The sequence below is a fragment of the Anopheles coluzzii genome, chromosome 2 (genome assembly GCF_943734685.1).
Source record: "Anopheles coluzzii chromosome 2, AcolN3, whole genome shotgun sequence".
Classification (NCBI taxonomy): Eukaryota; Metazoa; Arthropoda; class Insecta; order Diptera; family Culicidae; genus Anopheles; species Anopheles coluzzii.
In genome coordinates this window covers 123,200,750-123,221,487 of record NC_064670.1, presented here as the reverse complement: position 1 = coordinate 123,221,487, position 20,738 = coordinate 123,200,750, and the positions used below count along the sequence as shown (strand labels likewise).

The following is a 20,738-nucleotide window of genomic DNA, read 5'->3' as shown; positions in this document are numbered from 1 at the left end:
ATGAAGTGGAAAATTGTGACCCACCACGAGCTACCGAGTTTTCCACCCGAAAGCGAACACAAAGTTTGACTGTTTTTACTTTCGAACGGTTACACAGTGGGAAAATCAGCAAAGATTTGCCTCCCACACACAAACAAGCCGGATTGTCGTGAAACAAGCCGCGGGGCAAGTGAAATAACAATTGCGGGAACAGCATACGACCGTGGAAGTGTACCAACACAATGTAAGCAAGAAAAAAGAAGGTAATTTGCCTTCGTTTTTGTCCGTTCGTTTGTTAGAGAAACATTATGCTCTTGTAATTTTGGGGAAGGTAGTTTAAAGTTGGTCCAACGTGTGCTGAGTGAATTACTATTGAAAATAAGATCATTAATCGAGTTGGATGAAGCATAATTTAAAAGCACTATAAGATGTAAGGAAGACTGGGCTAAGCAAACTCTGTACCAAATCAGCCAGAAATACGGAAGTACTTTTGATGATCACTCACGATCGATGTTGAAATAAGGTGTCAAATTGGAACTGTGAAACCGTCTGGATCGTACCACAAGCGTTCATTAGCGTGTCCAAAACCGAGACAGCTGATGGAAGGAGTGATGTACGCATTGATGTAGTTAAGTTCCGTACCCAAAGCGAATCTTCGCTCGCGGGACAGCAGCGGGTCTTGTAGCTTCAATGTCACTCATGAATGGTTCAACTACCATCAGTCTCTTAACAGCTAGAGAATAACAGAGTCTGCAAACGAGTCTAGCGTAGCCTTTTTTTGTGATCTTACATCTGAAAACATATTCCCATTCTGAGCACGATCCTCATATTTTCGCTATATCCTCATGCCTTGTTCTTTTTTTTTGCAGACTATAAACATTATAACCAGAACACTTCTTCTTATGCCTCTGTGGACGCTTTCGTCATAATCAGTGATCAAATCTTAACGTTGCAAAGTGAAACGAGTTGACGCAGAAAATAAAACGCGTAAAAACCTGTTTGTGAACGTGTTGATCGTGAATCTACTGGCAAAGTGTGTGCTCCCGCGGCAAGAAGTCTTTACGGTGAATTTAGAGAAACCGCACTAAAGAGTGTACTGAAGTGACGTGTTGTTGTAAAAGTGTGAAAGAAGATTTTGTTACGGTGTTTTTGTATATGTGCGTTTTTGTGCTTGTAAAATCGTAAAACAGTGCCCGCTAGTGCCGTTAAAACCGCCTCTTTGGCTGGAAGTGTAAAGAGATCTTTCGGAAAGTGTCACATACGGTTCTGTTACAAGAGTACGTTTAAAGGTGTTGTGTGTACATACTGAGTTACTGAGAAGGTGTCTGCTTGTGGTTGAATGAAATTAAATTCACCTTCTGTACAGTGAACAGGGGGCGTCCCCGTGGGTGTAGAATTGTAATTGTGTTCTAACGGAGTCCATACGGAGTAGTGACTTGAAGTCATACGAAGCTGCTGCCGTTGCATCCAACGCCCAGTATTGACCGGATTGCATCACCTTCCTTTTAAGATCATCCTCCAGAGTTAGACTGCCGAATTCAAAATGGGGTAAGTGTTGTTTTCATTTGAACGCTTCCATCAACCGGTCCAACCTACTTCACTCAAAAAGGAACTTCCCTGAAGGTCGCAAGATGTGATACGAGATAGCCGCCGCTTCCAATTTGTCACTCACTGCAGTGCAGTAAAGTAGCGGGGGGACCATAAGTGTCAGACTTCAATCATCCATATACGAGGAAACCCCCAAATACGTTTCACCTTTACCTTTACCGACTGCTATTAAGAGCTCCAATGGCTAGAGTTTAGCTAGAATGCGGTCACGCTCGACTCTTGTCTCTCGCTCTGACCGTGATGGAAAGCCGGTGTTCGTTCACACGGCCCGCAAAGAATTGGTTTGGGGCGGGCTGGTAGTCACAAACAAACCTTCGGCAAATAAAGCGTCAATCGAATCGATACAACACACCTTAAAGGCCAGAGAGGTGAGACCGTAATGTATGGGAGGAGAAGTCCACTCGAACTGAAGTGGCTGGGGGGGCCCGCACAAGGTTTCTATGCGCACGCCGGGTAATGGAAAAGAAATTTGTCAGCAACGTCATTGCTGGATATGATCGCTTGGAGGAGGTTTCATTTGCTTGTCCTTCGCTGCAGGCGAGAATCGAACGAGAACAATCTTTGGCTTGAGGTGAAGTTTCGGTTTAATAGACGATCGATTGCTTAGCCGTCAGGTCTGACCTGACTATTGTATGCTATGTAGTTTAAGGACAGGTTATGCAATTGACTCTCACGCGCAATGACTTCTGGGTTTAGAAAGTGGTTTTGACACAAGATTTTGCTAAAAAATTGGCCTAACAAGCAAAGATTGTGTGGATAAACATCCGACTTTCGGTGTAGCGAAGAGATAACTCTCACACACACACACACGCCCAGTAACGCTTTCTATGCTAATTAAGCATCCCCAGCAAATCGGCAAATACAAACATAGCCTGCAAAGTGTGCCAACTGGGGGAAGACGTTTGGTTCCGTTTTTCCCCCTCAAACCTGCGGCTAATGAACCCCGTGGGAGTGTGCGAGTGTGTGTGTGTATGATACGCACCCAGAACTACTTGGCGAGAGAAATTCCGTACATCTCGCGTCCAGTTCTGCTGCCCACGGATCCAATTCTTGCGGTTTGCCGACCGCCTTACCACAATTCACAATTCATGGCACGTTCTGGAGCGATCGCTCTCAAGGGGGGGATCCCAAAAACAAACCTTTCCCGTTAGCTTAAAATTTGTTCGATTTTTGACATTCTGACTTTTGTCCGGTTGCTCCCACATTGTCTTTTTGGGGCTAAAAACTCCCAATTTTCTATTCAAAATTTCCAACCATATCGAACCGGTTTCTTCACAACCGGGCAGACTAGCATCAAAAGTGGGACAGTTCAAACTCAAATCGCATTCGATCTAAGGCGAACGGTGAGCGTTTGTTTCGTGCCGGACTGTGGTCCATAGATTGGCAGCCATTGACAAATGTCCGGTTCTTTCCGAAGTCGACTTTGACCTTCCACTGGCAAGCGAATGTGCGCCCGTGTTCCCCTGGACGGATCGGGGCAGTAGCTGTTGTTGTTGTTTGTGCAGCTCCGGAGGTCATCGGGCAGCAAACCGGATTCCGCAGTGGCGTAAAGTCTGTCCCTCCTGAGGTCTAGGGCTAGCTCTTCGGTATGCTAGAAATGCATTCGTAGGCGTTAAATGTGCACGACTGCATGCTGATGCAGTTGTTTCACGGACTTATGGATAAGACTTCGCCGTGGTGTTGTGACGCATCTCGTCCAACTATCGTGGCTCGCAACAAGTGAAAGTACAACGCGCGGTTGACAACGGTGTGTGGAAGGTCTCGAATAATCGATGGCGTTGATAATGTTCCCCAGCTCGAAGAAGATGGGTGATAGTGATCGTACCAACGATGGATCAATTTTAACAAATCCTAGTTTGTTAATTGAATACATTTCAAAACCTTGAGCACACGAAAAATGGAAGGTGCGCCATCCATACGCCGCCTTCTTGAAGGCCTTTGGCCCTTCAAATACACTCTAAACGCTCAAGCTTTGTGAACCAATCTCCCTCCTCCCTCTCGAGAAACCATTGCAGCACCACCTTTTTTTAATGTAAATTGCACTTCAATTGATTCGCCGATCCCAACGATCGTCCTTTGCCTTTGCCTACGTGGTAAGGCGGCGAACGAGTGCACGCCTGCCTCTGGCCTAATGAAGTCATGTGTGTGATGATTGCTATTTTTGACCTCTCAACACAAAAGGCAGACCAGGCCAGCAAGCAATGCAATCATCAGGCGAGCATGGTTTGCAAAAGATCCCTCAAATTTCACCCCAAATTGTGCATCTCACCGAGCGCGCGCGCGCGCTAAGTGGGCTTTAGGAAAACAGTTTTCATTAACCAACTTTTTGAAGTAAACGAGCCAATCCCACACAAACAAGCCAGAAGGTCACGAAACTGGCATTTGTTTTTTCCTCTTGGTTAATGTTTCGTTTTCATTTACTTGAGTGGCGTTGAGTTCCCTGTTTGTTGGCGAAAAGTTAGCAAAAAAATTGGGTTTTAACAACAGTTTCTCCTTGATTGTGTGCCACATTCGTCTGGCTACACGACCAGCCATTCAATTAGTCAGTCCAATCGCTAAGCCAATAAAATACGGTTTGAATTCGATTTTGTCATTTGCTGCGCGTAAATGGCTTATTGTTTATCTGGCCCATAGATCGTGCACGATCGAAGACTGCACCTTCTGTTTATTCATTAATTTGCGCCGACAATTTCGAAGCAAAAGTGAAACGTTTTCATACCGTGCAGAAATGTTTGTGTCTTTCTCGGTTCCTCGCTTTACTTTCGCCTGCACCCTTTTTCCCGCCTTTTTTCCACAACACGCATGCAAATAATTTCATTACCGTCACGTTATTTTGCAGTGCGAACGTGTGGCATACATGATTGCACTGAGTGTGGACACAGCGAGGAGAAGTTTGGTTTTTGGGACGATAACATGTTTTGTTTTAACCGAAAGTTTGTATACACTGCCGCCGTGATAAACTTCCGACGGAAAGGGAAATTAGCTCACATTTGTCGTGCGTTTTTAGGGTTGTTGTTGTGTAACATGTCATCTCACTTACTGCACTTTGGGTACGATCACGCTTTCCCGGTGCCTATTTTCTCTTCTGCAATCTAATCTATCTTCCTTTGCTGTCCAAAGATCGTGAACGTCAAAAGTGATCCTCTTTTTCACAGCTTTCCGTAGCAACGGTTTGCGGTTTGTCCAAACTGTTGCAGTTAAAGGGTGCGTCACGGTAGCTTTGCCAAACATGTTCCGTTGATTAGAGCTCCCAGATCGTAATTTTTTTCCGTTTTTACTCTCCCGTTTGGTTGCTGTGGCGGTCGATTGTCATTGGAGGAGCCTTTCACCAGTTGAGCTAGGGGTTCGTCGCTTGAAATTCACCGCCCCGAAACGCTCGCCAAATGCGATGGCAAACGATTTGTCAGATGCAAAGTAATGACTAATGCACACACACACACACACACAGCCGAGCGATCGAGTTCGGACACCGTTTTCGCTCTTACTTTTGTGAAGTTTGGTGCGGCTTGAATGGACATAAAACTTGATCTTGGGTTTGTTGGCCGGTTCAAATGCTTTCTTTGTTGCGTACATTTATCATCGCAAAAAGGGTGCCCCGGGGAGGGTTTCGAAATGCTTCCGATCAGCGAGACGGGAAATGGACACCATCGGGTGTTGTTTTTCGCACCGTCAGCAAACCATCAATCGAGGGGGGTTTTTTTGGAGACCAAACAACGAGGCGAACAAATTGCGTACAACAGATTTAAACGACCCCAAGGTCGCTTGATCGGTTTCGATCAATCCGTTTGCATTCGTGAGAAAGCACAGCAGCTAAGTGGTGACAGGAAACAAGCATATTAAGAAATTAGCTATAGATTTATATAAAAAGTACCGTTTACCTCATTGTTGTAACAACCTGTTTGATGAACTTCTTAACTTTAAGCTTAAAATGAGATTGGATTGATTAACGTTACTGGTCTGTCTAAAACTCTGGTCTGTAGTTTTAATATTAGACTAATATTGAAATACATACAAGTTTTAAATCTTTTCCTAATTTTTGTAACAGCTCAAATTTCGTTCTTATTTGAAAACATTTCAGAAACCGTTTAAGATAAAAAACCAAAACCAAAAGACAGCCGAGAAACTGCCCGCTGCGTTTAGTCCAATATCGACCAACTTGCGAATGAATGTCGACTAAGTCGACTGGAAGTGTAGACACAAACCCACCTCGCTACTATTCACCACACCATTTTAGATGTGTTTGGTAAAGGTGAAGCAGGGTTAGATACCAATTCAATTTACTTGAATTAATCGTGTAATCTCTTTTTTCATATTTGTAATATAATTTTCATATTTGTAAATCATAAGTCAACATTTTATGGATTTCATCTATATTGTTGAGCACACACATACATCGCTAGCTTTACAAAAATATACAACCCTAACTCGAGCAATAAAAGCGATGGACCTAAACTGAGCTACACTTTTCCTTTCAATCCTTGGATGAGTTCCAATGTTGCGGTTGAACCCAGTCAATACTATTTTCACTTTCCCGAGCATTTGTTTTGTTTCCATACTCCCGAAAATATGATTTACATATCACGCCATTAGCTCATAAAATTTTCAATATTATTACTAAGCATTATTATCCAACACATGTAGTGTCCCACTGCTGCTCCAAACATCGACGATGGGGAGGTCTCGAAACGACCGTCACTCTTTCCGCCTTATTTATAGCTAATTGAGCTATCAAACAGCTCTGGTAACCGCATGTAGCTGTACCAAGCTGCGCGCAACGGTGGCCATTATTACCCACGTTAGCAGCATCGATCACGTGCAACAACATCTTCCCGGCACTGCAAACGGGGAGGAAATCATAAAAATCATTTTACGTCAATTTTCTAATCGAATTAGAGATGATTATTCGTTCGTTCAGTTCCCACCGACTCGCCGATTGCATATTCGAGTTAGGAAGACATTTTCTTTAAATCGTTTTATGTTTTGTGAAAGGTGAAATGTCTCAGGAATATCTTGATGTATCAGAATCGTATTGCAACGATCGCACCACTATCAACACATTGGTTTTATTGGTATTATATTTCGGAATCGGAAGGAAAGATGGCAAAAGGGTTCGTCGCTTGCAGTACTCGGGAACGAGCTTTGAAGTCTTTCGATTGCCGTTGACATTTCTCTACTGGCTAAACACTTCAATGCCCACAGGGATGCGTTGACATTCGGTCCCGGGACTGTTTGTTTCCGAGTTTTTAGGGGCTCAAATATACTCTAGCCGACGAGCATAAATTATGCAAATATATACTCACACACACACATGCGCGCTCGTCGCATCTGCCTCACCGTCGATTATGCGTTGAAGGTATATAAGGAAAAAAGATATTTAAATCCCATCCCCCACCCTCTATTGGAGGCTGATCGTAATCGACTAGATTACAAGCTTCGTGAGACGCGATTCAAAACCTCGAAAAGGTGTGCATCTTCACCCTTCCCCTACCCTGTGCGGAGCTCGAAGCCTCGTTGATTAGTTTTGCAGCAGACGAGAGCCTTTCGGGATGATCGTGCACATGATGCAATCGGTTATCTTTGGTGGTAGCGATGGAATGCGACGGCTGAATATGACCGAAAAGCTTGGTAATGAAAAACGACTCAGCAACAACTCCTACGCGCAAGCAGTGCCAGTGTGGTGTGATCGATAATAGATCGACAGTGTCTTGGAATTATCGCGATGTGTAATGTATCTTTCGAAGGCTGCGTGTGCGTTATGGAAGAAGGTGAGAAGATGGAGACGGCGTGTGGAGTTACATCTTACAAGATATTTAATTCAATTGAAAAAGAGAAGGGTTCAGGAAGCAAAACACACACTCTTCTAAGGGCAGTTAATTGAGGTCTCAAAAGAGCATCATAGCCTTTTTTACGCAAGAAGGCATACTTAGTAGGTTAATCGTTGACTGATGATTCATCCAATAGAGTCATCTCTGTTATAGGCTCATAAGCTTATTTGGGCTTCCTAATCATACGTTAAGATAAAGAAAGAGTGATTTTGATAACCGTTAATTTATTCATATCCAACACACACACGGTGGCAGCACACCAGGCCCCACCAAGATCTCTCCTGTACCGTTTAATGTTGGTGGGTCGCTCAATCAGTTTTCTATTCGGATGGTGGTCGCTCGTCCGTCCGTCGGTCTCTCGCCTTCTTCCGCCCAACCAATCCAATCGATTGATTCACAAAGTGGTGTGGACATTTCTTTTCCTGCTCGCCGCTACAAACGAAGCGCAACAACGACACTTTTCCTTCCGGTATCTTCGGTGGCAGCAGTGTTTTGGTTTGTTGTTTCTCATCTCGCGACGACGAAGCCCCCGAACGCCCCAAAATGGCAAGTTTGTCGTCGTCGTTGCTGTAGGGGAGTTTGGTGCCCATCCGGAGGTGGCTCTCCTCCCCGTAAGATGTGAATAATTTATTTAGCTGCTCTTTGCCATAAGCTTAATCAAATGAGGAAAACCGCTCGATGTGTGATGGTGCACGCGCGCATTAGTGTGATTTATCGTCGATGACACGGGGAAAGGTGAAATGCACGATTCTTGCGCTGTTTGGAGGATGGAAAATCTGTGATTAATTCGCAATGGCTTACAGTGGTGGTGGCTCTCTTGCAAAGCACTGGGCATTCTTCTACGGTCACCAACAATTCCAGGCTCGGCCCGTGGTCGGGAGTATCTTCAAGTGCTCGTAAATCTCGTAAACCCATGCTGGTAGCCGTCCCATGTGTTTGGGTGTGTTTGGATAAGCTTTTTGGAGCAATTCAATTCATTAGCTGGGCTCATTTCGTTCGCCAGTTTGTTGCTCAAGCATGTAAACTCTCTTTTTTCTGTTGAGCGGAAATGTACCAATGCTCTCTAACGATTTAGAGTAAAAGGCGGTAAAAAGGCACAAGCATACACATCCATGTACTCATTTATCTTTTGCCCCTTTCATAACCAACTCTTGAGGTGGTGTTGCTAATGAGCAACTGCCAAAACGTAGGCCAAACTCTCTTTATGGGTCTATTTATTTCGTTAAAGCGTAGTTTCTCCAAAACAATCCTTCTCGTTGGGGATGAGGAATGAGGATTCCACAAATCTTGACCTGAACGTGCTGCCGAAAGCGAATATTCAGATGCAGCTACTCCAAAACCTATCCTTTTGGGGACACAGAGCATCTGTAGCACCGTCGCCTGTAATCGGCCTGTAAGAATCTAAAAAGTTCAGGCTAGATCTTCCCTCCCCTGAGAAGCAACATATTTAGTTTTAAATCAAAATCTCCATGATCTTTACGCAAATGTTGACACCGGTCCTTCGACGCTTCACGCTTCACGATACTGTTTTGCGTTCTTTGTTCGCGCATCGCGATGTAAATAGATACAGCGTTCGAAAACATAAAACTATCGACTTTATTGACACACGGCACGGGTGTTTGGGTGTGTTTTGGTAGTAGTGGTTTAGCAACCTCCTACCAATCTTTTTAAGCCATCCACCGCCGCAAACTGATCTGAGGAAGGTGTTGTTAAGGAATTATCTCTACACGATATCTTTCCAGCTGATGATGTGTGAGTGTGCAAAATATCTAAGCGCAGGAAGCTTTTAGGAACGTCTCGCAATCGCCTAACTGGATTCTTTTTTCTGGCAGCATCACCGGCAGTAGCTCTCTGAACGTTGCTAATGAATTCGCTCAACTTTGTGTTGACATTTGTTTTGCTTGAGAGTAGGACCCATCCATACAGCAACGGAGTCTTGTGCCTAAGAAGTTAGATGGATCTGAAAAACTGCACGACTTTTAGCAAAACACGATGACACACTACTTGCTGGATAGAATTGTGAGCTGTTCTTATGACATCAGTAATCGATCAGCTTGAGTTGTGACCCCTTTGAACTGTTCTAGCCTTCGTCATCAACGATGACGTTAGATCGTTTGGTTGCCAATTCCTGAGTGATCAAATTGAAGAGGAATTCGAAGTATGATCACGTACCAGCTGCAAATCAATCGTTTGATCACACAAATCGCATGCAAAAATTCGTACTGTGATCATTTTTATCACAATCAAAGCACTCTTCCTCATTCTCCGCCTGCTAGCAAGGATTTTGCCCGTCCGTTGACGCTTGTTTGTTTACTCTCACTCACTGCTCCGCTGCTGGAACAAGATCAAAGTAGGTCCCAAATGGTCTCCAACCGGGGGCTCTACAGTGAGCGAAAGGTGTGTGTGTGTGCGTGTGTGGGTAAATGTATGCGTATGGGTTGTGTTCTGCATGTGTGTGCATTTCTCCCTCTCGCTCTCTCTTTCGCTCGATAGCAAAATCCCCGTTACTACCCCGCTAATGGTTGGTATTTTTAGCGACCGTCGTCACGAAGAGGAGTCGCGGCCACGCTCTATCGCGGCTGTCATTCGCGCGCTCTTTTCTCTCAGGTTGAATATGCGTACGCGCACCACACCGTTTGCTCCCGCCGTATCGAAACGAGAAATCGGACAGTGGTTGGCGTAGGTATAGGGCTCTCTTGTTTTAGAGAAATATATTTTTCTGTACTGTATCTATGATGTTTTTGGCAGTACCTTGAGACCGACAGCATTCGAAAGGCCATTCCACGTTTGATAAAACTGTACAAGTGTAAAGAGAGAGCGATTATGTCGATTTTTTTATAGGTTTACTCTTAGACTCCAGGATTAAGTGGTTAAAGCAAGGGATTTTTGGATAAAACATCCCGTTGGAACCTGTTTTTGCTTTAATTTACTATGAAATTTATAATTAAAAAGCCTTATTTTTTATAAAATATTACCATCTAAAATGTTACGTATAGCTTGATTTTTCGATTGGGTTTTAAAAGTTTAATCTGTGTTGAACCTGTGAGGAAAACAATTTCCAATGCCCAACCACCCACTGGCATCGAATGTGCAACTGCTACTACAAAAATGCACCCCACTGTAGACTGGAGACGATCTCCACACGGGAATCTCTCCGCTCTTCTACCGTGACTCGGTACCGCAACGTGTTTGGAGCACGGGCCAGATTAGTTCGCCGTATTGTTTCGTTGAGATCGGTCCGTCAGGAAGCGGCGAGACATATACCGCACGCGTGTTCTGTGGCGTTATTAATTCGCCATCCTTATTGTTATTATTCGCAATACGTGTGTGAGTGTGTGTGTGTGTGTGCGTGTGTATGTTTGCTGTTGTGTGGAATGTTGACCCCATGCTGGTGGAAATCTGCAAACGACTCATTGGATGCCGCACAGAAGAGTGTGTTCGATCGTCGTGTTCGTTGATCGTTGTTCTCGCTACCTTTAGCAGCAACTTGATTGGGGCGTCCTAGGCCGCGCATCACCCGCGCCAACCTTTTGGTGGGGTTGTTTGGTGTGTTTGGTGTGTGTGTGTATGTGTGTGTGCGCTAACTATCGGGAGGATTCATCTGCAAAAGATGGCGCACGATGGCACGACGAAAGGTCCGTAAAGATGGTGTTGTTCTGTTGTTGGGTGATGGATTCAACACCGTGTCATTATCATGCCCGATCCGGTTGCTGCGGTGATGATGAAGATCGACATTCAGTTCTACCGCCGTATGCAAAGTGGCAGAGAGGCAGATGAAGAAACCTGAAGCCGTACGGAATTGATCCCGAGAGAGGGGAAGAAAAGGCTAGCGAGAAGCATTGCAAGTGTTAGTAAAGAGAAGCTGTATGCGTGAGTGTGTGTGTGAGCGTGTATACATAATGCGATCTATATGCGTGATCCTTGTACTATCCCGGCAAGGTACAATTCATCAGTTGATTAACTAATTATTGTTTGTAAGCGTGAAAGTGTGTGTGTGTGTGTGCATGTGTATGGGTGAGCATCTTGTGTGTAATTTGTTATCACCAGCACTTGCAAGGAGTGGTGTAGGGTTGGAAAATTTGCATCGATTACCGCAAGTACCATTCGGTGATGGTATGAAACACGAATGTGGCCACTTAAGCGGTACGTGATCACCATTACCCTTGCCTGAATTGCATCGCCAACCGACCGCACTGCTGTAATCAATCGAAGTTGAACGCCGGATTTGGAAGCACCCTCTCGGACACTCGCAAACTCAGCTCCAGCCGACTCGACGACGACGTTGTCCAAAACAGGGCTACAAATATCCAACAAAACCAGGTATGGATAGGCCAAAATCAGACGAAGGAAAGCGAAACTTGGCTTGCTAGGGAAGGGCGTATTACGAACTTCTCGTGCTGTTAACTACCGCTAGTCCCGCTCTTCTGGGCGATGATTTACGACATACATTTCGTTTGACATGATCGAACTATCAAACTTCTCTAGTAACCTTGAAGCCAGCAGTATTAATAGAAAGTCACCCGCGCTCCCCTTTGTTGAAAGAGGGGTTATGTTGTTCTGACTGAACCGGCTGAATCCTAAACGCTGGGGCGGAATCCCAACGCAAACAAACCAACTCTTCTTCGCTGGAGCTTTGCGATAGATACGTAGAAGGTGGTTTCCTAGTCGCGCGTTATCGGGTTCGTGCTCTTTGAGCATGTCTGTACATGAAATGTTTATTTAATCTTTTGTGTAAATACACTGCTTGGTACAATGGTTGATACAGTGTTTCGGTGGCACGCGTCGTTATCGTACGAACAGCTGTAATTACTATACTTCCCCAAGGACGGGCATTGTACAATGTTGTTACAAGAATACGTTCTGCTCAGAACGGATCGAATCGAATTTATAAAAAGCGATATTGTACTCTTTGTGCATAATAAGAATCAATGTAATGCCATTTTTTGTTAAATAAATCCTTTAACTTATCTGTAGTGTGTTACGCAATGGACAGCCAAGGTGTGGATAAACAAAAAAAAAACAATAAATTGAAGCACTCTTGTCTTGGATGTCTGATGGCACCCGTCGTCTACCTAATGGATGGCCTAACACTAAACACACGGATAGGAATGCATCCTCAAAGCTGGTGTGTTGTGTATGCATATTTCTCACAACCACAGGGAGAAACCACAAACAACCCCACCACTTGCTCATAAATCACGAACCCGCGAGAGCAGCCCCTATGGCGAGTGCCATTGTAAAAGCATCGATACGAGCAGCGAGTTGATGACACTAAATGAGCCTACAAAAACATAATTCCCTGTCTCTAACAACAAAAAAAACGGTACCGATATCCAATAACACAGGGATATTACCGGGTGGACCCCGTTCGATACTAATTTGTGTGTGGTGGAATGGTTTGGTAGGTTCGAATAGTTTGAATACCGGCGACAGGTGGCGTGACGGTTTTCACACGTGGCCCAACGGTCCGTGAAAGTCTCGAAGTGTCGGTGAAATTTTCGTCCCAAAAAAAAATGCGGAATGGCTTGCCACCCTTCCACGTGTGTGTGGACGATTTATTGAGCAGGTGACTGGGTCCGTTTTCCTCCGGTGTCGGATGTTTGTGTAGAAAAAAGGGGTTTGTTGTGGTCGTTTTGTTGGTGTAATCTTGTTGATGTCGTTTTGTAAGGCTTCATCACGTGGAATGTTGACATAAGTTAATTAGCATATTGATTTAGAAACTGCATACTTTACGCTCCTTTAGTATACTCTTCAAACCGCCGGTGATGCTTTTCAGTAATGCCCTCCAAAATCATAATTTTAGTATTCAGCTCCGTCCACACGCATAACAAAATCTCTCCCCGCGTGACATAACATTACACCTGGCTTGGGGCTTTAAATGGAACTGGGCTTTAAATTCTACGTCACGGTCGGGCATGACTCAACAGCGTGTCAATATGTACACCTCTATTTCGTACCAGCTTGGGTACCTAGAACCAACCACTCCACACAGGATAGCCCCTTTTACAAATAAAGACTCCTTATCGCCCCGGGTAGTGGCAGACCGACTGGTGGTGGTGGTGCTACCAAATCAAATGATTACATTGCTATTTGTTATTATAAAATCCCGCAACACCGGCCAACACGCCGCCGGCCCCAACGTCACGGGTGATGGCGCGTGTACCGGCACCACCCGTTCGATAGTTATTTGCTGACCCAGATAACCTTTTTTCCAAAGGTTTGCCCTTAATTTGGACAGCAATGATTCATCGTGCGTAAACGGGATTAGGGCTTTTTTGTATGTGTGAAGTTCAACTAATCCCTATTTATCATTCTTCGTATCTCTCTCTCTCTCTCTTTCTGCTGGCAGTGTCCAAAAGAAAGCACCGTTCGGTAAATTAACACCGACGTGTGAAGTCGTCTTTAGAAGCGCGTCCTGCTCTACGGCGCGATAGGTTTGGCACCGATACCAGCCGACACTAGCAAGGGCAGGGGTGAAAGCATCTCCCCCGGTGCAAGAATGCAACGGTACATGCTTAAGAATTGAAGGCACGTGCTCTCTCAGTACCCCACATCAAGCACGGCAGGGGGGAGAGGGGACGACGCGTACGCGCAATGCTTGTCTGTTGCTGAAATAGGTTAGTTTGGTTGGAACTTGCTCGGCGCTTGTCTGCGAGCAAGTTGTCATGCTGCGACGTGCCTCGAAAGCATGTTTGGCTGCATGTTCAACATACAAAACAAAATAGTCCACCTTTCCCGCCCGGAATAAAACGTCCTTGAAGGAGTCACCTTTCGCGCGATCTCAAGGTAGGGTGGTGTTAGAAGTCACTGGTCGTGCGTGATCAAAACGAGTCCACTGCTTTAGTTTCAGCTTAGTTGTGTCTAATAATCTGCCCGCGGTGGCCCTCTTTGTCTAGTTTAAAGGGGAGTTGTCACTCTTTCAAGTTTTAAAACAATCCCAGCCACTGTTGGAGCAGCTCTTTGACATTTTTCGGAAAGTTTCTTAGTCCGTATCTCCTCAATACGACCTCGCGTAAGACGGTGGTGAAGCCGTCGTCTCGATAGTGGCTTCATTTTCCCAGCAATAGCTCAATACAGACACACACACACCTGTCAACGCCCTCCGCAACGGTGGTACCCGCTTAATGACGGGTGTGTTGCTAGTAACGATAATTGCTATTGGAAGGTTACGTGAACTTTTCACAGGTCGAGCTCTCCAACCAGAGCTGCCTTCCCTGTCTGCGTGAGAGTCTTGTCCCGTTGTAGCGTTATTTTCTTCCAATTTGGAACGATCCTCTCGTCTGATCAGCTCTGTGTGTGTGTGAGTGTGTCTTGCTCGGTGTAGACTAATTTTCAAGAGTTATGTTACCCATTCTCACGTGATCAACAGTGATCGCTTCCCTGCCAGCAGGTGCATCTCAATGCAGGCAAGGTTACATTGCATCTTGATGTCGGGGGGGATGTGCACAATGCACGCGCACTGCATCTGCTTCCACCACGCCCACCCCCGTGTTACATCGACGGGGGTATCGAAATAGGGTAGATTTAGGAGTCTGTCTTCCCCGCTTCGATGCAAAGAGGAGGCTGACGATGATGCTGCAGATGCTGGTTGACACGTGGATGAGAGATGCCTTGTAAAGGTACGATTGTGGCGCACTATCACGCAGAGCACAGGCCCATTGTTTCGCCATTAAAAGGCATAATCAAGCGATAAATACTAGCGCGAGAGCAGTCGTCGTCATCGTCATAAAGTATGTGCTGGCGATACAAGACGATGAGTGGGTTAGGTAGAACTTTATTTCGGTGTTACGCAAAACCAATTTCTCTCACTCGCTAATCACTCTGGTGTTTTAAACAACAAAATGCATCCCGTTCAAGCACAAACAAACAACGCCACCAAGTCAACAGTTTCTCACCCCACAGTGGGCACTATAAATATTGGAAAATAAATAAAAATCGAAATGCGCTTTTGCAACACAAGACCTTTCGAAGACGACGGGGTTTGTGTGGTGTGAAGTTGTCATACGGCTTGATGTTTCACGCTTGATCATGCTGCGATCGCCACTTGAATGCTTTGTAAACAAGAGACGATGGGACAGCTACTGACGAGACAGCTACGCAGATGGACATCGATTGCAAAACGTTTAGTATGCATGTTGGGCAATGTTTGTCACTTCACTGCTCACACAAACGCTCAACGCAAACGTAAAGGTTATTAAACGCTCGCAGCGATGAAGGAATGCCCGTACATGCTCATCAACCACCCATCAGCAACAACTGAATGAATGGAAGCTGCATCGCTTATCAGAAAAAGCGCAAGAAGAACTGTTCTCTTGCTAAGCCCATCAGTTCTTGGCCAGCGATCTACAAAGCGCAATCTACCGCATCTTCCATCCACACGAACCACGCGCTCATAAAAAAACGGTTGCGTGACTTACCATCGCAAACAAATTCGCTTCTGGGGCCCCGGAATCCCAATCCAATGTCCCGGAGCGTGCTGCGATGCTGTTTGCCGCTCGCAGCTAATAACAATCCTGCTCATTTACTCTGTTCCTCCATCGTAAGGGAGGGCAGGGCTGTATTGCAGCTGCATATCCGTTGCATCTTCCGCACGAAACAAAGATGCAGTTTAGCTGCTGCCAATTTTCATGCTCGCGGGGTTTGCCACTCTGCGCCGCTTGTCATGATTGGAGCCCATTTCTATTTTGTTTTGCTGCTCAGTTTTAACACACATTAAAATTAATTTGTTGTGATGCTACGCTGGTTCGTGGTTGATGAATGCGCTGTAGCGAAAACAGAGGGTTCAGGAGAGCAAATTTGACTTTTATGCTCACTGAGCCCCTACACATGTCGGTCGGTTGTGAAGCATATTTTCGAAGAAATATATTCAATTTCCTTCCATTTGCTTCTTTCTCAACCGGCACAACCGAGGTAGTTGTTTGGCTGGCCGCTGTCGCAAAAACGGCCATGTTATTAGGGACAGAAACACTCTGTTTGCTCTGTTTATTGCTCCGGAGACATTGAATGGGAAGCAATTTCCGATGCTGATAACGATTGCGAGCTGCTCTCGAGTGGTTTGGAGCCGCTTTATCAGAGATTACTTGCCCTAATGATGTCACTTTTCATGCGCAAGAAAGCGTGCAGTGCAACCACAGTGTTTGGCATGGATACTTTTCGATTAACTGCAAGAAATATGATCAAACTAACGTTTTTGAAATTACACAATTTATATCATAATCCCACAATTGATAGTCGCTCTGCCCCGCTGGAATACTGTACTGTAAAGTAGCTACTAATTTCGGTAATGTCACAAAATAGCTTCATTTTGTTACCGTCTGCGTCTGCTGGAATGCGGGTAATTAATTGACGGATTTGCTGTGAAAATGTATGTGCGAAGCAAACCATAAGACCTCACATGGGAAGGATTTTCTTCAAATAAAAATTCCCCTATCTAAGGCATGCTTAAGAGCTGCTCTATGGGTGTGAGGTTGCTCTCGGCACAAAAGCTTATGAAAAACGGGTAATTGAAAGCATGTTTGGTGAAGTAAATTATGAGGTTAAGCAAACGGTTGCTCACTGAGAGCTAACTTTTCGTGGCATTTCGAGGTGTAACATTCTTCCGATTGTGAACCGTTTTACCAGCAACGAGCTGGGGCACTGTCCACCTTTAAACCCGCACTGCTGCAACCGTTGACAATTGTAATCACTATTTATGACATTCCACACAATTACGAACACGGCTGTGAATTTTCTCGTCCACACGTAATCGGCCCTGCCGATCTCCGTTTTCTCTCAACCACTGCTTTGAGGGGGGGATCCGAAACGCTTTGAACGCATTTCTACGGCTCTATGTGTACTTTTCTCCGTAAGTGTGTCCCCGGGAGAGAAATTTGCCCCAAAACACCCAAAAACCGCTCTGCAATCTTACCTACTGCAGCAACCAGGGCCTAAGGGACAATAAGCACTTTAGCCGTGCCGACGGTTCATCAAATATCGTCGGCGATACAGTCAAATGATGGTCGTCCGTGTCTTGGCAGGTGCGAGGAGGAACGCGAGTGTCAATTTTATTTATTATCTCAACCTCCAGATTCCACTCTATGCAGCGCAGCGTCAGTTTTTGGACACGACGGAAGGTCACTGGCGGAAAACTCACAGGACAGAGAACTCTCCGGGAGAAAGTTGGACAGTTTTGCGGAACAACCTCCAGCCACAACGGTCAGTTTTTCCCCGGCGCCACCGTGTTCAAGTGACCGACCGTCGCACACGGTGTTCGTCAAACTTTCACGCACCACGTGCATCATCTCCATTATGACTCCGACGAGCGAATGAATGGGAAGATCTTTGACTTTTTGGAAGATCTCAACACAAACGCGTGTGTGTGTGTGTGTGAAGTGCGCAGGCACATGGCTATTCTGCGCATTATTTTCGTATACTATTATTAAGGCAATCAATTCTAATGAACCCTGGCCGCAGCTCGGAAGATGTCGAGGAGGTGAACGAGGAGAAGAAGGAGCAGAGAGGAAGCAGTCAAAGACGTAGTCGTAGTCGTAGCTCCAGGTGGAGGAGGCGTTTGGAAAATCCTCATCCACTTTCCATTTCACTGGCTGGAAAAGGCCACTGACCAGCCACAGGTGCACGATCAGGTGATCTACACTCCCGCACATGTAGCGATCACACTCTTCTCTTTTTGTGTGTGGATGCGTAGTAGATAGCAAAATGGAATAATTGTCCAATTTTCCTATAGCTCCTACTTAGCGGTCGCCGATCGAACAGGAGTAATTCGCCGCATCGTAAACGTCGGTAATCGTTTGCCAAAAAATGTCTGGTGAAACGGTGAACCCCAAAGTTCAACCGGTGAGTGTCCAACGGGAGGTATAGTGCAACCTGCAATTACGTTACAAAGTGCGGCAATTCAGATCCTCCTCCAAAGTTTGCCAGCGGATCAGTGAACATTACTTCCATTTAGAGATATTTTGAAGATATTTAAAGTGGATCTCCGAATTTGAATGGGGGTAGGTTCGTCGTCTACCCTCTAGCGATCATTAACATCGACTTTGGAAGGTCTTCTTGCCTGCGCGCGTGCTCAAGAATGGCGACAATCCCATTAATATGTCCATCTTTCTGTGTCCGAAACGCTCTCTGGCCTTATTGTGGGTGTTCGATTTTTGCATACTGATTAGCTGTTGCGTGTGTGTGTGTGTGAGTGCCCGGTATTTCCAAGTCCCCTCACGGGCCCCACAGGCCATGAAAGAACACGACACGACCCAGCAAACGGTTCATTGGCGCTGCCTTCGGAGTGGATATCATCTTTCAAAGGTGTCGTTGTGCAGTGTTGCGTCCGTCGCCACCCCCTCCACCCCGAGTTTCCAGTCACTCAGTAGCTAAAACCATTGATCGTAAAGTGACCATCGCCTCAGGGACATCCGATGCCGGGCCGCACAGAAAGCGCAATGCAAATAAATCACTCACTTCACGACGGTAGATGGTTGGGTCTCGGCTACTGGCGGAGAAGGCGGGTCGACTGAATCAGTGCCTGAAGTCACCGAATTCATGCGTATCAAATATAAATCCCCAGAGCCTTCTACCCTTGCTCACCCAGTTGTTCTCTGCTGGGTCCGAGTGACACAATTTCTCCGTAAAAACGGACCGGCGACGACCTGTTGGAGTTGGAGTTTTATTGCTTCGAAATCGAAAAGAGGGAGAGTGGTACCACTTCGCCCCATCATTCGTATTACGGTCAACCCGTTTCTAAGCTCGGTGCGCTTGCACTTCCTGCCGTGGTTTTAGATCATATGATTGACACCTGATCTCCACCGTAGGCCCCCAACAGTAGCCAAGCGCATCGCATCGAGACTGGTTTGGTGCCGGAAGCAACCGGACCTGCAAACCGATGGTGGCCCTTGCCATCGGACTGCTCTCGATACCTCAATCCACACACGCAGAAGAAGACGATCGAGATCTTAATAAAAGCGAAACAAAAAGCTGTGCTTACGCGTTCTCTCTGGACATCAATGAAATGAGTGTGTAAGTTTCTCCGCAATTCGCAACAAAGATTGCCGACATCCCTCTTCTCTTACCCCCCACGGGATATTGGTTTCCTCAACTCCCGCAGGCACATCTCCGGGATCTCCATTAAGGCAGAGGTAAAGGCATCAGCACAAACACGACTGACTGCCTTTCGGGGAGGAATTTCTCCAACATGACGTGCACCGACACACACACACACACACACACTCTGCCCCATTTCAGACGAGAGTCCGGTATCCCCATCCACACACACACACACGGGTGTGCGTGACACACAAAAACGTGCCGTGGGACTCGCACTGGGAATGGAACTTTCGACCTGTGCCGCGAGTATCTTCCCCATGCGGTTTGCTGCGGAAACTAAGTAGAGAGGGAAGCATTGGGATTTCGCTTTTTTCCTCGCCTCTCTTTCGTGGGCTTACCTGCTGCCAACATTCTTCAGCGTTGTTGCGGTCCTTTTTAGAGTGGGCTTCAGTGTTTTTGCTGCGTTTGCTTGCGCTGGAACCGGGTTCTGCTTTCCTGTTTGGTGGTAAAGGCCAGGAACCGGACCTTAAGGAAGAAGCTGTCGTTCCTGATCTTGGCGGGGCTCGCCGCCTGATTGAACAGGTTTTCCAGTGTCGGTTCTTCGGCCACACTCTAACAGAAAAGAAAGGAGGGAGGCGATGAAATGGCAAGCACACAAAAAGCACTAGCAAACAAACACAAGATATGCCGTTCGGAACATTGATCGCTACATTCCCCTTCCCTCACACCGCCCAGTGCCGCCGCGGATGTCTTGGCTGCATGTGTCAGCATGCAGTCGCGTACACATTCTCCCGTCTACGATCATCAGCATCATCACCTTCTGCCCGTTCGATGATGCTCAGCTCAGTGGGTTTTGGAATTCAGTGGCATATGTGTGTGTGTGTGTGAGTGTTTAGTTTTCTCCCTTCACGGCAGTATTTCTGCGGCAGTATTTAACAGCGAATGCTTATGTTTAACGTATGCTGCGTTCGCGCCACTCTCCAGTTCGATCGTATGCTTATTTTTGTTTGCGCGATGCTCCCGAAATATGCGGTGCTTCCTGCTCCCGCAATCGACCTAACGGGAGATGCCATTTCAAAGCAATATGGGGTGGAATGTTGCGCTGCTGCGCGCCTTCTTATCCGGCTTGATCATCTTAATTTAGGCCAGGCCAGCGAACTTGAAGCAAACTACTGCAACCCTCACACTTTGTTGATGAGTTGAGTGCCATATTTCGAGGGAGTTTCGAGTGCTCGATTCTAAGCTGCTATGATTCGCGCTGCTCGTACCGTAGTACCGCACGGATAATGAGAATTT

General features: G+C 46.0%; 1 protein-coding gene across 4 annotated transcripts in view; it reads left to right on the top strand.

Annotated features, from left to right (window-relative positions):
- The window catches only part of LOC120951899 (uncharacterized), a 64,366-nt gene that overhangs the window by 8,022 nt on the left and 35,606 nt on the right, over positions 1-20,738 (top strand). For 3 of the 4 annotated variants that reach the window (XM_040370900.2, XM_040370899.2, XM_040370902.2), the window contains one exon: positions 849-1,527. The gene's annotated coding sequence lies outside the window, so the exon portion shown is untranslated. Of the gene's footprint in view, positions 1-848; positions 1,528-10,611; positions 11,733-20,738 lie in introns of those variants that run through there. The other variant, XM_040370901.2, reaches the window with a different exon arrangement.